This window comes from Lonchura striata, chromosome 19 (genome assembly GCF_050655825.1).
Source record: "Lonchura striata isolate lonStrDom1 chromosome 19, ASM5065582v1, whole genome shotgun sequence".
Classification (NCBI taxonomy): domain Eukaryota; kingdom Metazoa; phylum Chordata; class Aves; order Passeriformes; family Estrildidae; genus Lonchura; species Lonchura striata.
The window spans coordinates 11,993,181-12,011,544 of NC_140721.1; positions in this window are offsets into that span (position 1 = coordinate 11,993,181).

Consider the following 18,364-nt stretch of genomic DNA (forward strand, 5'->3'; position numbering starts at 1 on the left):
CGCTGCTTCAGCCGGAAGACGCCGGCGACCGGCGCTTGGCTTCGGACAGCAGCCGATAGCCGTAGTGTGCGTCTGCACTAGACTGCATGATAGCGAAAAGCTTTGGCAGTGTGTCTCGCAGGGAGATAGCTTAGGAGCGCAGCGCACTTATGCCTCCCTTGTCCAGAAACACGATTTTACTGCACACTCCTAAAACACTGCTCTTTCCAGGGCAATATATAAGCTGCTTTCTGACGGCCGTGATCTTTCGGGGACTCTTGCTCAGCTCGTTGTTTTAACGTGCCCATGCCGTCGTGGTATTCAGTGCACAGTGAAGGCAATCGCAAAAGTCCAGCAGCTGCTGACTCCCAAACACAAGGCGCTGGCTATGTTCTTGCTTCTCGACAACTCAACGGAGTGCTTCATTTCTGCAGTTGCCATCGAGGTCTCTGCACTCGGAGCCTCAGAGGACGAGCACGAGTTTCCCAGGAGGGGCTGCATCAGGAGGAATTCAAAACTCAGGAGAATTGTCCTGGAACACCTTCCATAAGGATGCTAGAATGGAATTGAAGAGGCAGGCGAGTGTCCACCACGGTCCTCTAGCAGTCCTTAGGGTGCGCGCAGAAGCCCGGTGCTCTGCGGCTTCGTTCTTCGCCCTCGTACAAGCTACCGCTCTGTCCGGCTCCCGGAGCAGGAGAAGCGGCTGCTTCGGGCACACAGCAGCGGAGCGGCAGCCGTACGCTCCGAAGCGCAGCTTCAGCCGAAAGACGCCGGCGACCGGCGCTTGGCTTCGGACAGCAGCCGAGAGCCGTAGTGTGCGTCTGCACTAGACTGCAGTATAACGAAAAGCTTTGGCAGTGTGTCTTGCAGGGAGATAGCTTAGGAGCGCAGCGCACTTATGCCTCCCTTGTCCAGAAACACGGATTTGCTGTACTCTCCAAAAACACTGCAGTTTCCAGGACAAGATGCCAGATGCTCTCTGATGCCCGTACTCTCTTCCTCCTCTTGCCCACCTTGTTTTTTTAGCGTGCACATGTCTCGGCAATCAGTGCACAGTGAAGGCAATCGCAAAAGTGCAGCAGCTGCTGACTCCCAGACACTTAGGCGCTGGCTATGTTCTTGCTTCTCGACAACTCAACGCAGCCCTTCATTTCTGCAGCTGCCATCGATGTTTCTGCATCTCGGAGCCTCAGGGGACGAGCACGAGTTTCCCAGGAGGGGCTGTATCAGGACGAACCCATAAGCAATGAAAGTTGTCCTGGAACAGCTCCAAAGAGCATGCCAGCTGTGAATTGATAGGTTAGGGAGGTGCAGCCACCTTCCTCTAGCAGCCCGTAGGCTGTGCACACAAGTCCGGTGCTCTGCGGCTTCGTTCTTCGCCCTCGTACAAGCTACCGCTCTGTCCGGCTCCCGGAGCAGGGGAAGCGGCTGCTTCGCGCACACAACAGCCGTACGCTCCGAAGCGCTGCTTCAGCCGGAAGACGCCGGCGACCGGCGCTTGGCTTCGGACAGCAGCCGATAGCCGTAGTGTGCGTCTGCACTAGACTGCATGATAGCGAAAAGCTTTGGCAGTGTGTCTCGCAGGGAGATAGCTTAGGAGCGCAGCGCACTTATGCCTCCCTTGTCCAGAAACACGATTTTACTGCACACTCCTAAAACACTGCTCTTTCCAGGGCAATATATAAGCTGCTTTCTGACGGCCGTGATCTTTCGGGGACTCTTGCTCAGCTCGTTGTTTTAACGTGCCCATGCCGTCGTGGTATTCAGTGCACAGTGAAGGCAATCGCAAAAGTCCAGCAGCTGCTGACTCCCAAACACAAGGCGCTGGCTATGTTCTTGCTTCTCGACAACTCAACGGAGTGCTTCATTTCTGCAGTTGCCATCGAGGTCTCTGCACTCGGAGCCTCAGAGGACGAGCACGAGTTTCCCAGGAGGGGCTGCATCAGGAGGAATTCAAAACTCAGGAGAATTGTCCTGGAACACCTTCCATAAGGATGCTAGAATGGAATTGAAGAGGCAGGCGAGTGTCCACCACGGTCCTCTAGCAGTCCTTAGGGTGCGCGCAGAAGCCCGGTGCTCTGCGGCTTCGTTCTTCGCCCTCGTACAAGCTACCGCTCTGTCCGGCTCCCGGAGCAGGAGAAGCGGCTGCTTCGCGCACACAGCAGCGGAGCGGCAGCCGTACGCTCCGAAGCGCAGCTTCAGCCGAAAGACGCCGGCGACCGGCGCTTGGCTTCGGACAGCAGCCGAGAGCCGTAGTGTGCGTCTGCACTAGACTGCAGTATAACGAAAAGCTTTGGCAGTGTGTCTCGCAGGGAGATAGCTTAGGAGCGCAGCGCACTTATGCCTCCCTTGTCCAGAAACACGATTTTACTGCACACTCCTAAAACACTGCTCTTTCCAGGGCAATATATAAGCTGCTTTCTGACGGCCGTGATCTTTCGGGACTCTTGCTCAGCGCGTTGTTTTAACGTGCCCATGCCGTCGTGGTATTCAGTGCACAGTGAAGGCAATCGAAAAAGTCCAGGTGCTGCTGACTCCCAAACACAAGGCGCTGGCTATGTTCTTGCTTCTCGACAACTCAACGGAGTGCTTCATTTCTGCAGTTGCCATCGAGGTCTCTGCATGTCGGAGCCTCAGAGGACGAGCACGAGTTTCCCAGGAGGGGCTGCATCAGGAGGAATTCAAAACTCAGGAGAATTGTCCTGGAACACCTTCCATAAGGATGCTAGAATGGAATTGAAGAGGCAGGCGAGTGTCCACCACGGTCCTCTAGCAGTCCTTAGGGTGCGCGCAGAAGCCCGGTGCTCTGCGGCTTCGTTCTTCGCCCTCGTACAAGCTACCGCTCTGTCCGGCTCCCGGAGCAGGAGAAGCGGCTGCTTCGCGCACACAGCAGCGGAGCGGCAGCCGTACGCTCCGAAGCGCAGCTTCAGCCGAAAGACGCCGGCGACCGGCGCTTGGCTTCGGACAGCAGCCGAGAGCCGTAGTGTGCGTCTGCACTAGACTGCAGTATAACGAAAAGTTTTGGCAGTGTGTCTCGCAGGGAGATAGCTTAGGAGCGCAGCGCACTTATGCCTCCCTTGTCCAGAAACACGATTTTACTGCACACTCCTAAAACACTGCTCTTTCCAGGGCAATATATAAGCTGCTTTCTGACGGCCGTGATCTTTCGGGACTCTTGCTCAGCGCGTTGTTTTAACGTGCCCATGCCGTCGTGGTATTCAGTGCACAGTGAAGGCAATCGAAAAAGTCCAGGTGCTGCTGACTCCCAAACACAAGGCGCTGGCTATGTTCTTGCTTCTCGACAACTCAACGTAGCCCTTCATTTCTGCAGTTGCCATCGAGGTCTCTGCATGTCGGAGACTCAGAGGACGAGCACGAGTTTCCCAGGAGGGGCTGCATCAGGACGAATTCAAAATTCAGGAAAATTGTCCTGGAACACTTTCCATAAGGATGCTAGAAGGGAATTGAAGAGGCGGGCGAGCGGCCACCATGGTCCTCTAGCAGTCCTTAGGGTGCGCGCAGAAGCCCGGTGCTCTGCGGCTTCGTTCTTCGCCCTCGTACAAGCTACCGCTCTGTCCGGCTCCCGGAGCAGGAGAAGCGGCTGCTTCGCGCACACAAGAGCGGAGCGGCAGCCGTACGCTCCGAAGCGCAGCTTCAGCCGAAAGACGCCGGCCACCGGCGCTTCGCTTCGGACAGCAGCCGAGAGCCGTAGTGTGCGTCTGCACTAGACTGCATGATAGCGAAAAGCTTTGGCAGTGTGTCTTAGCAGGGAGATAGCTTAGGAGCGCAGCGCACTTATGCCTCCCTTGTCCAGAAACACGATTTTACTGCACACTCCTAAAACACTGCTCTTTCCAGGGCAATATATAAGCTGCTTTCTGACGGCCGTGATCTTTCGGGGACTCCTTCTCAGCTCGTTGTTTTAACGTGCCCATGCCGTCGTGGCATTCAGTGCACAGTGAAGGCAATCGCAAAAGTCCAGCAGCTGCTGACTCCCAAACACAAGGCGCTGGCTATGTTCTTGCTTCTCGACAACTCAACGGAGTGCTTCATTTCTGCAGTTGCCATCGAGGTCTCTGCACTCGGAGCCTCAGAGGACGAGCACGAGTTTCCCAGGAGGGGCTGCATCAGGAGGAATTCAAAACTCAGGAGAATTGTCCTGGAACACCTTCCATAAGGATGCTAGAATGGAATTGAAGAGGCAGGCGAGTGTCCACCACGGTCCTCTAGCAGTCCTTAGGGTGCGCGCAGAAGCCCGGTGCTCTGCGGCTTCGTTCTTCGCCCTCGTACAAGCTACCGCTCTGTCCGGCTCCCGGAGCAGGAGAAGCGGCTGCTTCGGGCACACAGCAGCGGAGCGGCAGCCGTACGCTCCGAAGCGCAGCTTCAGCCGAAAGACGCCGGCGACCGGCGCTTGGCTTCGGACAGCAGCCGAGAGCCGTAGTGTGCGTCTGCACTAGACTGCAGTATAACGAAAAGCTTTGGCAGTGTGTCTTGCAGGGAGATAGCTTAGGAGCGCAGCGCACTTATGCCTCCCTTGTCCAGAAACACGGATTTGCTGTACTCTCCAAAAACACTGCAGTTTCCAGGACAAGATGCCAGATGCTCTCTGATGCCCGTACTCTCTTCCTCCTCTTGCCCACCTTGTTTTTTTAGCGTGCACATGTCTCGGCAATCAGTGCACAGTGAAGGCAATCGCAAAAGTGCAGCAGCTGCTGACTCCCAGACACTTAGGCGCTGGCTATGTTCTTGCTTCTCGACAACTCAACGCAGCCCTTCATTTCTGCAGCTGCCATCGATGTTTCTGCATCTCGGAGCCTCAGGGGACGAGCACGAGTTTCCCAGGAGGGGCTGTATCAGGACGAACCCATAAGCAATGAAAGTTGTCCTGGAACAGCTCCATAGAGCATGCCAGCTGTGAATTGATATGTTAGGGAGGTGCAGCCACCTTCCTCTAGCAGCCCGTAGGCTGTGCACACAAGTCCGGTGCTCTGCGGCTTCGTTCTTCGCCCTCGTACAAGCTACCGCTCTGTCCGGCTCCCGGAGCAGGGGAAGCGGCTGCTTCGCGCACACAACAGCCGTACGCTCCGAAGCGCTGCTTCAGCCGGAAGACGCCGGCGACCGGCGCTTGGCTTCGGACAGCAGCCGATAGCCGTAGTGTGCGTCTGCACTAGACTGCATGATAGCGAAAAGCTTTGGCAGTGTGTCTCGCAGGGAGATAGCTTAGGAGCGCAGCGCACTTATGCCTCCCTTGTCCAGAAACACGATTTTACTGCACACTCCTAAAACACTGCTCTTTCCAGGGCAATATATAAGATGCTTTCTGACGGCCGTGATCTTTCGGGGACTCTTGCTCAGCTCGTTGTTTTAACGTGCCCATGCCGTCGTGGTATTCAGTGCACAGTGAAGGCAATCGCAAAAGTCCAGCAGCTGCTGACTCCCAAACACAAGGCGCTGGCTATGTTCTTGCTTCTCGACAACTCAACGGAGTGCTTCATTTCTGCAGTTGCCATCGAGGTCTCTGCACTCGGAGCCTCAGAGGACGAGCAGGAGTTTCCCAGGAGGGGCTGCATCAGGAGGAATTCAAAACTCAGGAGAATTGTCCTGGAACACCTTCCATAAGGATGCTAGAATGGAATTGAAGAGGCAGGCGAGTGTCCACCACGGTCCTCTAGCAGTCCTTAGGGTGCGCGCAGAAGCCCGGTGCTCTGCGGCTTCGTTCTTCGCCCTCGTACAAGCTACCGCTCTGTCCGGCTCCCGGAGCAGGAGAAGCGGCTGCTTCGCGCACACAGCAGCGGAGCGGCAGCCGTACGCTCCGAAGCGCAGCTTCAGCCGAAAGACGCCGGCGACCGGCGCTTGGCTTCGGACAGCAGCCGAGAGCCGTAGTGTGCGTCTGCACTAGACTGCAGTATAACGAAAAGCTTTGGCAGTGTGTCTCGCAGGGAGATAGCTTAGGAGCGCAGCGCACTTATGCCTCCCTTGTCCAGAAACACGATTTTACTGCACACTCCTAAAACACTGCTCTTTCCAGGGCAATATATAAGCTGCTTTCTGACGGCCGTGATCTTTCGGGACTCTTGCTCAGCGCGTTGTTTTAACGTGCCCATGCCGTCGTGGTATTCAGTGCACAGTGAAGGCAATCGCAAAAGTGCAGGTGCTGCTGACTCCCAAACACAAGGCGCTGGCTATGTTCTTGCTTCTCGACAACTCAACGTAGCCCTTCATTTCTGCAGTTGCCATCGAGGTCTCTGCATGTCGGAGACTCAGAGGACGAGCACGAGTTTCCCAGGAGGGGCTGCATCAGGACGAATTCAAAATTCAGGAAAATTGTCCTGGAACACTTTCCATAAGGATGCTAGAAGGGAATTGAAGAGGCGGGCGAGCGGCCACCATGGTCCTCTAGCAGTCCTTAGGGTGCGCGCAGAAGCCCGGTGCTCTGCGGCTTCGTTCTTCGCCCTCGTACAAGCTACCGCTCTGTCCGGCTCCCGGAGCAGGAGAAGCGGCTGCTTCGCGCACACAAGAGCGGAGCGGCAGCCGTACGCTCCGAAGCGCAGCTTCAGCCGAAAGACGCCGGCCACCGGCGCTTCGCTTCGGACAGCAGCCGAGAGCCGTAGTGTGCGTCTGCACTAGACTGCATCATAGCGAAAAGCTTTGGCAGTGTGTCTTAGCAGGGAGATAGCTTAGGAGCGCAGCGCACTTATGCCTCCCTTGTCCAGAAACACGATTTTACTGCACACTCCTAAAACACTGCTCTTTCCAGGGCAATATATAAGCTGCTTTCTGACGGCCGTGATCTTTCGGGGACTCCTTCTCAGCTCGTTGTTTTAACGTGCCCATGCCGTCGTGGCATTCAGTGCACAGTGAAGGCAATCGCAAAAGTCCAGCAGCTGCTGACTCCCAAACACAAGGCGCTGGCTATGTTCTTGCTTCTCGACAACTCAACGGAGTGCTTCATTTCTGCAGTTGCCATCGAGGTCTCTGCACTCGGAGCCTCAGAGGACGAGCACGAGTTTCCCAGGAGGGGCTGCATCAGGAGGAATTCAAAACTCAGGAGAATTGTCCTGGAACACCTTCCATAAGGATGCTAGAATGGAATTGAAGAGGCAGGCGAGTGTCCACCACGGTCCTCTAGCAGTCCTTAGGGTGCGCGCAGAAGCCCGGTGCTCTGCGGCTTCGTTCTTCGCCCTCGTACAAGCTACCGCTCTGTCCGGCTCCCGGAGCAGGAGAAGCGGCTGCTTCGGGCACACAGCAGCGGAGCGGCAGCCGTACGCTCCGAAGCGCAGCTTCAGCCGAAAGACGCCGGCGACCGGCGCTTGGCTTCGGACAGCAGCCGAGAGCCGTAGTGTGCGTCTGCACTAGACTGCAGTATAACGAAAAGCTTTGGCAGTGTGTCTTGCAGGGAGATAGCTTAGGAGCGCAGCGCACTTATGCCTCCCTTGTCCAGAAACACGGATTTGCTGTACTCTCCAAAAACACTGCAGTTTCCAGGACAAGATGCCAGATGCTCTCTGATGCCCGTACTCTCTTCCTCCTCTTGCCCACCTTGTTTTTTTAGCGTGCACATGTCTCGGCAATCAGTGCACAGTGAAGGCAATCGCAAAAGTGCAGCAGCTGCTGACTCCCAGACACTTAGGCGCTGGCTATGTTCTTGCTTCTCGACAACTCAACGCAGCCCTTCATTTCTGCAGCTGCCATCGATGTTTCTGCATCTCGGAGCCTCAGGGGACGAGCACGAGTTTCCCAGGAGGGGCTGTATCAGGACGAACCCATAAGCAATGAAAGTTGTCCTGGAACAGCTCCATAGAGCATGCCAGCTGTGAATTGATATGTTAGGGAGGTGCAGCCACCTTCCTCTAGCAGCCCGTAGGCTGTGCACACAAGTCCGGTGCTCTGCGGCTTCGTTCTTCGCCCTCGTACAAGCTACCGCTCTGTCCGGCTCCCGGAGCAGGGGAAGCGGCTGCTTCGCGCACACAACAGCCGTACGCTCCGAAGCGCTGCTTCAGCCGGAAGACGCCGGCGACCGGCGCTTGGCTTCGGACAGCAGCCGATAGCCGTAGTGTGCGTCTGCACTAGACTGCATGATAGCGAAAAGCTTTGGCAGTGTGTCTCGCAGGGAGATAGCTTAGGAGCGCAGCGCACTTATGCCTCCCTTGTCCAGAAACACGATTTTACTGCACACTCCTAAAACACTGCTCTTTCCAGGGCAATATATAAGCTGCTTTCTGACGGCCGTGATCTTTCGGGGACTCTTGCTCAGCTCGTTGTTTTAACGTGCCCATGCCGTCGTGGTATTCAGTGCACAGTGAAGGCAATCGCAAAAGTCCAGCAGCTGCTGACTCCCAAACACAAGGCGCTGGCTATGTTCTTGCTTCTCGACAACTCAACGGAGTGCTTCATTTCTGCAGTTGCCATCGAGGTCTCTGCACTCGGAGCCTCAGAGGACGAGCAGGAGTTTCCCAGGAGGGGCTGCATCAGGAGGAATTCAAAACTCAGGAGAATTGTCCTGGAACACCTTCCATAAGGATGCTAGAATGGAATTGAAGACGCAGGCGAGTGTCCACCACGGTCCTCTAGCAGTCCTTAGGGTGCGCGCAGAAGCCCGGTGCTCTGCGGCTTCGTTCTTCGCCCTCGTACAAGCTACCGCTCTGTCCGGCTCCCGGAGCAGGAGAAGCGGCTGCTTCGCGCACACAGCAGCGGAGCGGCAGCCGTACGCTCCGAAGCGCAGCTTCAGCCGAAAGACGCCGGCGACCGGCGCTTGGCTTCGGACAGCAGCCGAGAGCCGTAGTGTGCGTCTGCACTAGACTGCAGTATAACGAAAAGCTTTGGCAGTGTGTCTCGCAGGGAGATAGCTTAGGAGCGCAGCGCACTTATGCCTCCCTTGTCCAGAAACACGATTTTACTGCACACTCCTAAAACACTGCTCTTTCCAGGGCAATATATAAGCTGCTTTCTGACGGCCGTGATCTTTCGGGACTCTTGCTCAGCGCGTTGTTTTAACGTGCCCATGCCGTCGTGGTATTCAGTGCACAGTGAAGGCAATCGCAAAAGTGCAGGTGCTGCTGACTCCCAAACACAAGGCGCTGGCTATGTTCTTGCTTCTCGACAACTCAACGTAGCCCTTCATTTCTGCAGTTGCCATCGAGGTCTCTGCATGTCGGAGACTCAGAGGACGAGCACGAGTTTCCCAGGAGGGGCTGCATCAGGACGAATTCAAAATTCAGGAAAATTGTCCTGGAACACTTTCCATAAGGATGCTAGAAGGGAATTGAAGAGGCGGGCGAGCGGCCACCATGGTCCTCTAGCAGTCCTTAGGGTGCGCGCAGAAGCCCGGTGCTCTGCGGCTTCGTTCTTCGCCCTCGTACAAGCTACCGCTCTGTCCGGCTCCCGGAGCAGGAGAAGCGGCTGCTTCGCGCACACAAGAGCGGAGCGGCAGCCGTACGCTCCGAAGCGCAGCTTCAGCCGAAAGACGCCGGCCACCGGCGCTTCGCTTCGGACAGCAGCCGAGAGCCGTAGTGTGCGTCTGCACTAGACTGCATCATAGCGAAAAGCTTTGGCAGTGTGTCTTAGCAGGGAGATAGCTTAGGAGCGCAGCGCACTTATGCCTCCCTTGTCCAGAAACACGATTTTACTGCACACTCCTAAAACACTGCTCTTTCCAGGGCAATATATAAGCTGCTTTCTGACGGCCGTGATCTTTCGGGGACTCCTTCTCAGCTCGTTGTTTTAACGTGCCCATGCCGTCGTGGCATTCAGTGCACAGTGAAGGCAATCGCAAAAGTCCAGCAGCTGCTGACTCCCAAACACAAGGCGCTGGCTATGTTCTTGCTTCTCGACAACTCAACGGAGTGCTTCATTTCTGCAGTTGCCATCGAGGTCTCTGCACTCGGAGCCTCAGAGGACGAGCACGAGTTTCCCAGGAGGGGCTGCATCAGGAGGAATTCAAAACTCAGGAGAATTGTCCTGGAACACCTTCCATAAGGATGCTAGAATGGAATTGAAGAGGCAGGCGAGTGTCCACCACGGTCCTCTAGCAGTCCTTAGGGTGCGCGCAGAAGCCCGGTGCTCTGCGGCTTCGTTCTTCGCCCTCGTACAAGCTACCGCTCTGTCCGGCTCCCGGAGCAGGAGAAGCGGCTGCTTCGGGCACACAGCAGCGGAGCGGCAGCCGTACGCTCCGAAGCGCAGCTTCAGCCGAAAGACGCCGGCGACCGGCGCTTGGCTTCGGACAGCAGCCGAGAGCCGTAGTGTGCGTCTGCACTAGACTGCAGTATAACGAAAAGCTTTGGCAGTGTGTCTTGCAGGGAGATAGCTTAGGAGCGCAGCGCACTTATGCCTCCCTTGTCCAGAAACACGGATTTGCTGTACTCTCCAAAAACACTGCAGTTTCCAGGACAAGATGCCAGATGCTCTCTGATGCCCGTACTCTCTTCCTCCTCTTGCCCACCTTGTTTTTTTAGCGTGCACATGTCTCGGCAATCAGTGCACAGTGAAGGCAATCGCAAAAGTGCAGCAGCTGCTGACTCCCAGACACTTAGGCGCTGGCTATGTTCTTGCTTCTCGACAACTCAACGCAGCCCTTCATTTCTGCAGCTGCCATCGATGTTTCTGCATCTCGGAGCCTCAGGGGACGAGCACGAGTTTCCCAGGAGGGGCTGTATCAGGACGAACCCATAAGCAATGAAAGTTGTCCTGGAACAGCTCCATAGAGCATGCCAGCTGTGAATTGATAGGTTAGGGAGGTGCAGCCACCTTCCTCTAGCAGCCCGTAGGCTGTGCACACAAGTCCGGTGCTCTGCGGCTTCGTTCTTCGCCCTCGTACAAGCTACCGCTCTGTCCGGCTCCCGGAGCAGGGGAAGCGGCTGCTTCGCGCACACAACAGCCGTACGCTCCGAAGCGCTGCTTCAGCCGGAAGACGCCGGCGACCGGCGCTTGGCTTCGGACAGCAGCCGATAGCCGTAGTGTGCGTCTGCACTAGACTGCATGATAGCGAAAAGCTTTGGCAGTGTGTCTCGCAGGGAGATAGCTTAGGAGCGCAGCGCACTTATGCCTCCCTTGTCCAGAAACACGATTTTACTGCACACTCCTAAAACACTGCTCTTTCCAGGGCAATATATAAGCTGCTTTCTGACGGCCGTGATCTTTCGGGGACTCTTGCTCAGCTCGTTGTTTTAACGTGCCCATGCCGTCGTGGTATTCAGTGCACAGTGAAGGCAATCGCAAAAGTCCAGCAGCTGCTGACTCCCAAACACAAGGCGCTGGCTATGTTCTTGCTTCTCGACAACTCAACGGAGTGCTTCATTTCTGCAGTTGCCATCGAGGTCTCTGCACTCGGAGCCTCAGAGGACGAGCACGAGTTTCCCAGGAGGGGCTGCATCAGGAGGAATTCAAAACTCAGGAGAATTGTCCTGGAACACCTTCCATAAGGATGCTAGAATGGAATTGAAGAGGCAGGCGAGTGTCCACCACGGTCCTCTAGCAGTCCTTAGGGTGCGCGCAGAAGCCCGGTGCTCTGCGGCTTCGTTCTTCGCCCTCGTACAAGCTACCGCTCTGTCCGGCTCCCGGAGCAGGAGAAGCGGCTGCTTCGCGCACACAGCAGCGGAGCGGCAGCCGTACGCTCCGAAGCGCAGCTTCAGCCGAAAGACGCCGGCGACCGGCGCTTGGCTTCGGACAGCAGCCGAGAGCCGTAGTGTGCGTCTGCACTAGACTGCAGTATAACGAAAAGCTTTGGCAGTGTGTCTCGCAGGGAGATAGCTTAGGAGCGCAGCGCACTTATGCCTCCCTTGTCCAGAAACACGATTTTACTGCACACTCCTAAAACACTGCTCTTTCCAGGGCAATATATAAGCTGCTTTCTGACGGCCGTGATCTTTCGGGACTCTTGCTCAGCGCGTTGTTTTAACGTGCCCATGCCGTCGTGGTATTCAGTGCACAGTGAAGGCAATCGAAAAAGTCCAGGTGCTGCTGACTCCCAAACACAAGGCGCTGGCTATGTTCTTGCTTCTCGACAACTCAACGGAGTGCTTCATTTCTGCAGTTGCCATCGAGGTCTCTGCATGTGGGAGCCTCAGAGGACGAGCACGAGTTTCCCAGGAGGGGCTGCATCAGGAGGAATTCAAAACTCAGGAGAATTGTCCTGGAACACCTTCCATAAGGATGCTAGAATGGAATTGAAGAGGCAGGCGAGTGTCCACCACGGTCCTCTAGCAGTCCTTAGGGTGCGCGCAGAAGCCCGGTGCTCTGCGGCTTCGTTCTTCGCCCTCGTACAAGCTACCGCTCTGTCCGGCTCCCGGAGCAGGAGAAGCGGCTGCTTCGCGCACACAGCAGCGGAGCGGCAGCCGTACGCTCCGAAGCGCAGCTTCAGCCGAAAGACGCCGGCGACCGGCGCTTGGCTTCGGACAGCAGCCGAGAGCCGTAGTGTGCGTCTGCACTAGACTGCAGTATAACGAAAAGTTTTGGCAGTGTGTCTCGCAGGGAGATAGCTTAGGAGCGCAGCGCACTTATGCCTCCCTTGTCCAGAAACACGATTTTACTGCACACTCCTAAAACACTGCTCTTTCCAGGGCAATATATAAGCTGCTTTCTGACGGCCGTGATCTTTCGGGACTCTTGCTCAGCGCGTTGTTTTAACGTGCCCATGCCGTCGTGGTATTCAGTGCACAGTGAAGGCAATCGAAAAAGTCCAGGTGCTGCTGACTCCCAAACACAAGGCGCTGGCTATGTTCTTGCTTCTCGACAACTCAACGTAGCCCTTCATTTCTGCAGTTGCCATCGAGGTCTCTGCATGTCGGAGACTCAGAGGACGAGCACGAGTTTCCCAGGAGGGGCTGCATCAGGACGAATTCAAAATTCAGGAAAATTGTCCTGGAACACTTTCCATAAGGATGCTAGAAGGGAATTGAAGAGGCGGGCGAGCGGCCACCATGGTCCTCTAGCAGTCCTTAGGGTGCGCGCAGAAGCCCGGTGCTCTGCGGCTTCGTTCTTCGCCCTCGTACAAGCTACCGCTCTGTCCGGCTCCCGGAGCAGGAGAAGCGGCTGCTTCGCGCACACAAGAGCGGAGCGGCAGCCGTACGCTCCGAAGCGCAGCTTCAGCCGAAAGACGCCGGCCACCGGCGCTTCGCTTCGGACAGCAGCCGAGAGCCGTAGTGTGCGTCTGCACTAGACTGCATGATAGCGAAAAGCTTTGGCAGTGTGTCTTAGCAGGGAGATAGCTTAGGAGCGCAGCGCACTTATGCCTCCCTTGTCCAGAAACACGATTTTACTGCACACTCCTAAAACACTGCTCTTTCCAGGGCAATATATAAGCTGCTTTCTGACGGCCGTGATCTTTCGGGGACTCCTTCTCAGCTCGTTGTTTTAACGTGCCCATGCCGTCGTGGCATTCAGTGCACAGTGAAGGCAATCGCAAAAGTCCAGCAGCTGCTGACTCCCAAACACAAGGCGCTGGCTATGTTCTTGCTTCTCGACAACTCAACGGAGTGCTTCATTTCTGCAGTTGCCATCGAGGTCTCTGCACTCGGAGCCTCAGAGGACGAGCACGAGTTTCCCAGGAGGGGCTGCATCAGGAGGAATTCAAAACTCAGGAGAATTGTCCTGGAACACCTTCCATAAGGATGCTAGAATGGAATTGAAGAGGCAGGCGAGTGTCCACCACGGTCCTCTAGCAGTCCTTAGGGTGCGCGCAGAAGCCCGGTGCTCTGCGGCTTCGTTCTTCGCCCTCGTACAAGCTACCGCTCTGTCCGGCTCCCGGAGCAGGAGAAGCGGCTGCTTCGGGCACACAGCAGCGGAGCGGCAGCCGTACGCTCCGAAGCGCAGCTTCAGCCGAAAGACGCCGGCGACCGGCGCTTGGCTTCGGACAGCAGCCGAGAGCCGTAGTGTGCGTCTGCACTAGACTGCAGTATAACGAAAAGCTTTGGCAGTGTGTCTCGCAGGGAGATAGCTTAGGAGCGCAGCGCACTTATGCCTCCCTTGTCCAGAAACACGGATTTGCTGTACTCTCCAAAAACACTGCAGTTTCCAGGACAAGATGCCAGATGCTCTCTGATGCCCGTACTCTCTTCCTCCTCTTGCCCACCTTGTTTTTTTAGCGTGCACATGTCTCGGCAATCAGTGCACAGTGAAGGCAATCGCAAAAGTGCAGCAGCTGCTGACTCCCAGACACTTAGGCGCTGGCTATGTTCTTGCTTCTCGACAACTCAACGCAGCCCTTCATTTCTGCAGCTGCCATCGATGTTTCTGCATCTCGGAGCCTCAGGGGACGAGCACGAGTTTCCCAGGAGGGGCTGTATCAGGACGAACCCATAAGCAATGAAAGTTGTCCTGGAACAGCTCCATAGAGCATGCCAGCTGTGAATTGATATGTTAGGGAGGTGCAGCCACCTTCCTCTAGCAGCCCGTAGGCTGTGCACACAAGTCCGGTGCTCTGCGGCTTCGTTCTTCGCCCTCGTACAAGCTACCGCTCTGTCCGGCTCCCGGAGCAGGGGAAGCGGCTGCTTCGCGCACACAACAGCCGTACGCTCCGAAGCGCTGCTTCAGCCGGAAGACGCCGGCGACCGGCGCTTGGCTTCGGACAGCAGCCGATAGCCGTAGTGTGCGTCTGCACTAGACTGCATGATAGCGAAAAGCTTTGGCAGTGTGTCTCGCAGGGAGATAGCTTAGGAGCGCAGCGCACTTATGCCTCCCTTGTCCAGAAACACGATTTTACTGCACACTCCTAAAACACTGCTCTTTCCAGGGCAATATATAAGATGCTTTCTGACGGCCGTGATCTTTCGGGGACTCTTGCTCAGCTCGTTGTTTTAACGTGCCCATGCCGTCGTGGTATTCAGTGCACAGTGAAGGCAATCGCAAAAGTCCAGCAGCTGCTGACTCCCAAACACAAGGCGCTGGCTATGTTCTTGCTTCTCGACAACTCAACGGAGTGCTTCATTTCTGCAGTTGCCATCGAGGTCTCTGCACTCGGAGCCTCAGAGGACGAGCAGGAGTTTCCCAGGAGGGGCTGCATCAGGAGGAATTCAAAACTCAGGAGAATTGTCCTGGAACACCTTCCATAAGGATGCTAGAATGGAATTGAAGACGCAGGCGAGTGTCCACCACGGTCCACTAGCAGTCCTTAGGGTGCGCGCAGAAGCCCGGTGCTCTGCGGCTTCGTTCTTCGCCCTCGTACAAGCTACCGCTCTGTCCGGCTCCCGGAGCAGGAGAAGCGGCTGCTTCGCGCACACAGCAGCGGAGCGGCAGCCGTACGCTCCGAAGCGCAGCTTCAGCCGAAAGACGCCGGCGACCGGCGCTTGGCTTCGGACAGCAGCCGAGAGCCGTAGTGTGCGTCTGCACTAGACTGCAGTATAACGAAAAGCTTTGGCAGTGTGTCTCGCAGGGAGATAGCTTAGGAGCGCAGCGCACTTATGCCTCCCTTGTCCAGAAACACGATTTTACTGCACACTCCTAAAACACTGCTCTTTCCAGGGCAATATATAAGCTGCTTTCTGACGGCCGTGATCTTTCGGGACTCTTGCTCAGCGCGTTGTTTTAACGTGCCCATGCCGTCGTGGTATTCAGTGCACAGTGAAGGCAATCGCAAAAGTGCAGGTGCTGCTGACTCCCAAACACAAGGCGCTGGCTATGTTCTTGCTTCTCGACAACTCAACGTAGCCCTTCATTTCTGCAGTTGCCATCGAGGTCTCTGCATGTCGGAGACTCAGAGGACGAGCACGAGTTTCCCAGGAGGGGCTGCATCAGGACGAATTCAAAATTCAGGAAAATTGTCCTGGAACACTTTCCATAAGGATGCTAGAAGGGAATTGAAGAGGCGGGCGAGCGGCCACCATGGTCCTCTAGCAGTCCTTAGGGTGCGCGCAGAAGCCCGGTGCTCTGCGGCTTCGTTCTTCGCCCTCGTACAAGCTACCGCTCTGTCCGGCTCCCGGAGCAGGAGAAGCGGCTGCTTCGCGCACACAAGAGCGGAGCGGCAGCCGTACGCTCCGAAGCGCAGCTTCAGCCGAAAGACGCCGGCCACCGGCGCTTCGCTTCGGACAGCAGCCGAGAGCCGTAGTGTGCGTCTGCACTAGACTGCATCATAGCGAAAAGCTTTGGCAGTGTGTCTTAGCAGGGAGATAGCTTAGGAGCGCAGCGCACTTATGCCTCCCTTGTCCAGAAACACGATTTTACTGCACACTCCTAAAACACTGCTCTTTCCAGGGCAATATATAAGCTGCTTTCTGACGGCCGTGATCTTTCGGGGACTCCTTCTCAGCTCGTTGTTTTAACGTGCCCATGCCGTCGTGGCATTCAGTGCACAGTGAAGGCAATCGCAAAAGTCCAGCAGCTGCTGACTCCCAAACACAAGGCGCTGGCTATGTTCTTGCTTCTCGACAACTCAACGGAGTGCTTCATTTCTGCAGTTGCCATCGAGGTCTCTGCACTCGGAGCCTCAGAGGACGAGCACGAGTTTCCCAGGAGGGGCTGCATCAGGAGGAATTCAAAACTCAGGAGAATTGTCCTGGAACACCTTCCATAAGGATGCTAGAATGGAATTGAAGAGGCAGGCGAGTGTCCACCACGGTCCTCTAGCAGTCCTTAGGGTGCGCGCAGAAGCCCGGTGCTCTGCGGCTTCGTTCTTCGCCCTCGTACAAGCTACCGCTCTGTCCGGCTCCCGGAGCAGGAGAAGCGGCTGCTTCGGGCACACAGCAGCGGAGCGGCAGCCGTACGCTCCGAAGCGCAGCTTCAGCCGAAAGACGCCGGCGACCGGCGCTTGGCTTCGGACAGCAGCCGAGAGCCGTAGTGTGCGTCTGCACTAGACTGCAGTATAACGAAAAGCTTTGGCAGTGTGTCTTGCAGGGAGATAGCTTAGGAGCGCAGCGCACTTATGCCTCCCTTGTCCAGAAACACGGATTTGCTGTACTCTCCAAAAACACTGCAGTTTCCAGGACAAGATGCCAGATGCTCTCTGATGCCCGTACTCTCTTCCTCCTCTTGCCCACCTTGTTTTTTTAGCGTGCACATGTCTCGGCAATCAGTGCACAGTGAAGGCAATCGCAAAAGTGCAGCAGCTGCTGACTCCCAGACACTTAGGCGCTGGCTATGTTCTTGCTTCTCGACAACTCAACGCAGCCCTTAATTTCTGCAGCTGCCATCGATGTTTCTGCATCTCGGAGCCTCAGGGGACGAGCACGAGTTTCCCAGGAGGGGCTGTATCAGGACGAACCCATAAGCAATGAAAGTTGTCCTGGAACAGCTCCATAGAGCATGCCAGCTGTGAATTGATAGGTTAGGGAGGTGCAGCCACCTTCCTCTAGCAGCCCGTAGGCTGTGCACACAAGTCCGGTGCTCTGCGGCTTCGTTCTTCGCCCTCGTACAAGCTACCGCTCTGTCCGGCTCCCGGAGCAGGGGAAGCGGCTGCTTCGCGCACACAACAGCCGTACGCTCCGAAGCGCTGCTTCAGCCGAAAGACGCCGGCGACCGGCGCTTCGCTTCGGACAGCAGCCGAGAGCCGTAGTGTGCGTCTGCACTAGACTGCATGATAGCGAAAAGCTTTGGCAGTGTGTCTCGCAGGGAGATAGCTTAGGAGCGCAGCGCACTTATGCCTCCCTTGTCCAGAAACACGATTTTACTGCACACTCCTAAAACACTGCTCTTTCCAGGGCAATATATAAGCTGCTTTCTGACGGCCGTGATCTTTCGGGGACTCTTGCTCAGCTCGTTGTTTTAACGTGCCCATGCCGTCGTGGTATTCAGTGCACAGTGAAGGCAATCGCAAAAGTCCAGCAGCTGCTGACTCCCAAACACAAGGCGCTGGCTATGTTCTTGCTTCTCGACAACTCAACGGAGTGCTTCATTTCTGCAGTTGCCATCGAGGTCTCTGCACTCGGAGCCTCAGAGGACGAGCACGAGTTTCCCAGGAGGGGCTGCATCAGGAGGAATTCAAAACTCAGGAGAATTGTCCTGGAACACCTTCCATAAGGATGCTAGAATGGAATTGAAGAGGCAGGCGAGTGTCCACCACGGTCCTCTAGCAGTCCTTAGGGTGCGCGCAGAAGCCCGGTGCTCTGCGGCTTCGTTCTTCGCCCTCGTACAAGCTACCGCTCTGTCCGGCTCCCGGAGCAGGAGAAGCGGCTGCTTCGCGCACACAGCAGCGGAGCGGCAGCCGTACGCTCCGAAGCGCAGCTTCAGCCGAAAGACGCCGGCGACCGGCGCTTGGCTTCGGACAGCAGCCGAGAGCCGTAGTGTGCGTCTGCACTAGACTGCAGTATAACGAAAAGCTTTGGCAGTGTGTCTCGCAGGGAGATAGCTTAGGAGCGCAGCGCACTTATGCCTCCCTTGTCCAGAAACACGATTTTACTGCACACTCCTAAAACACTGCTCTTTCCAGGGCAATATATAAGCTGCTTTCTGACGGCCGTGA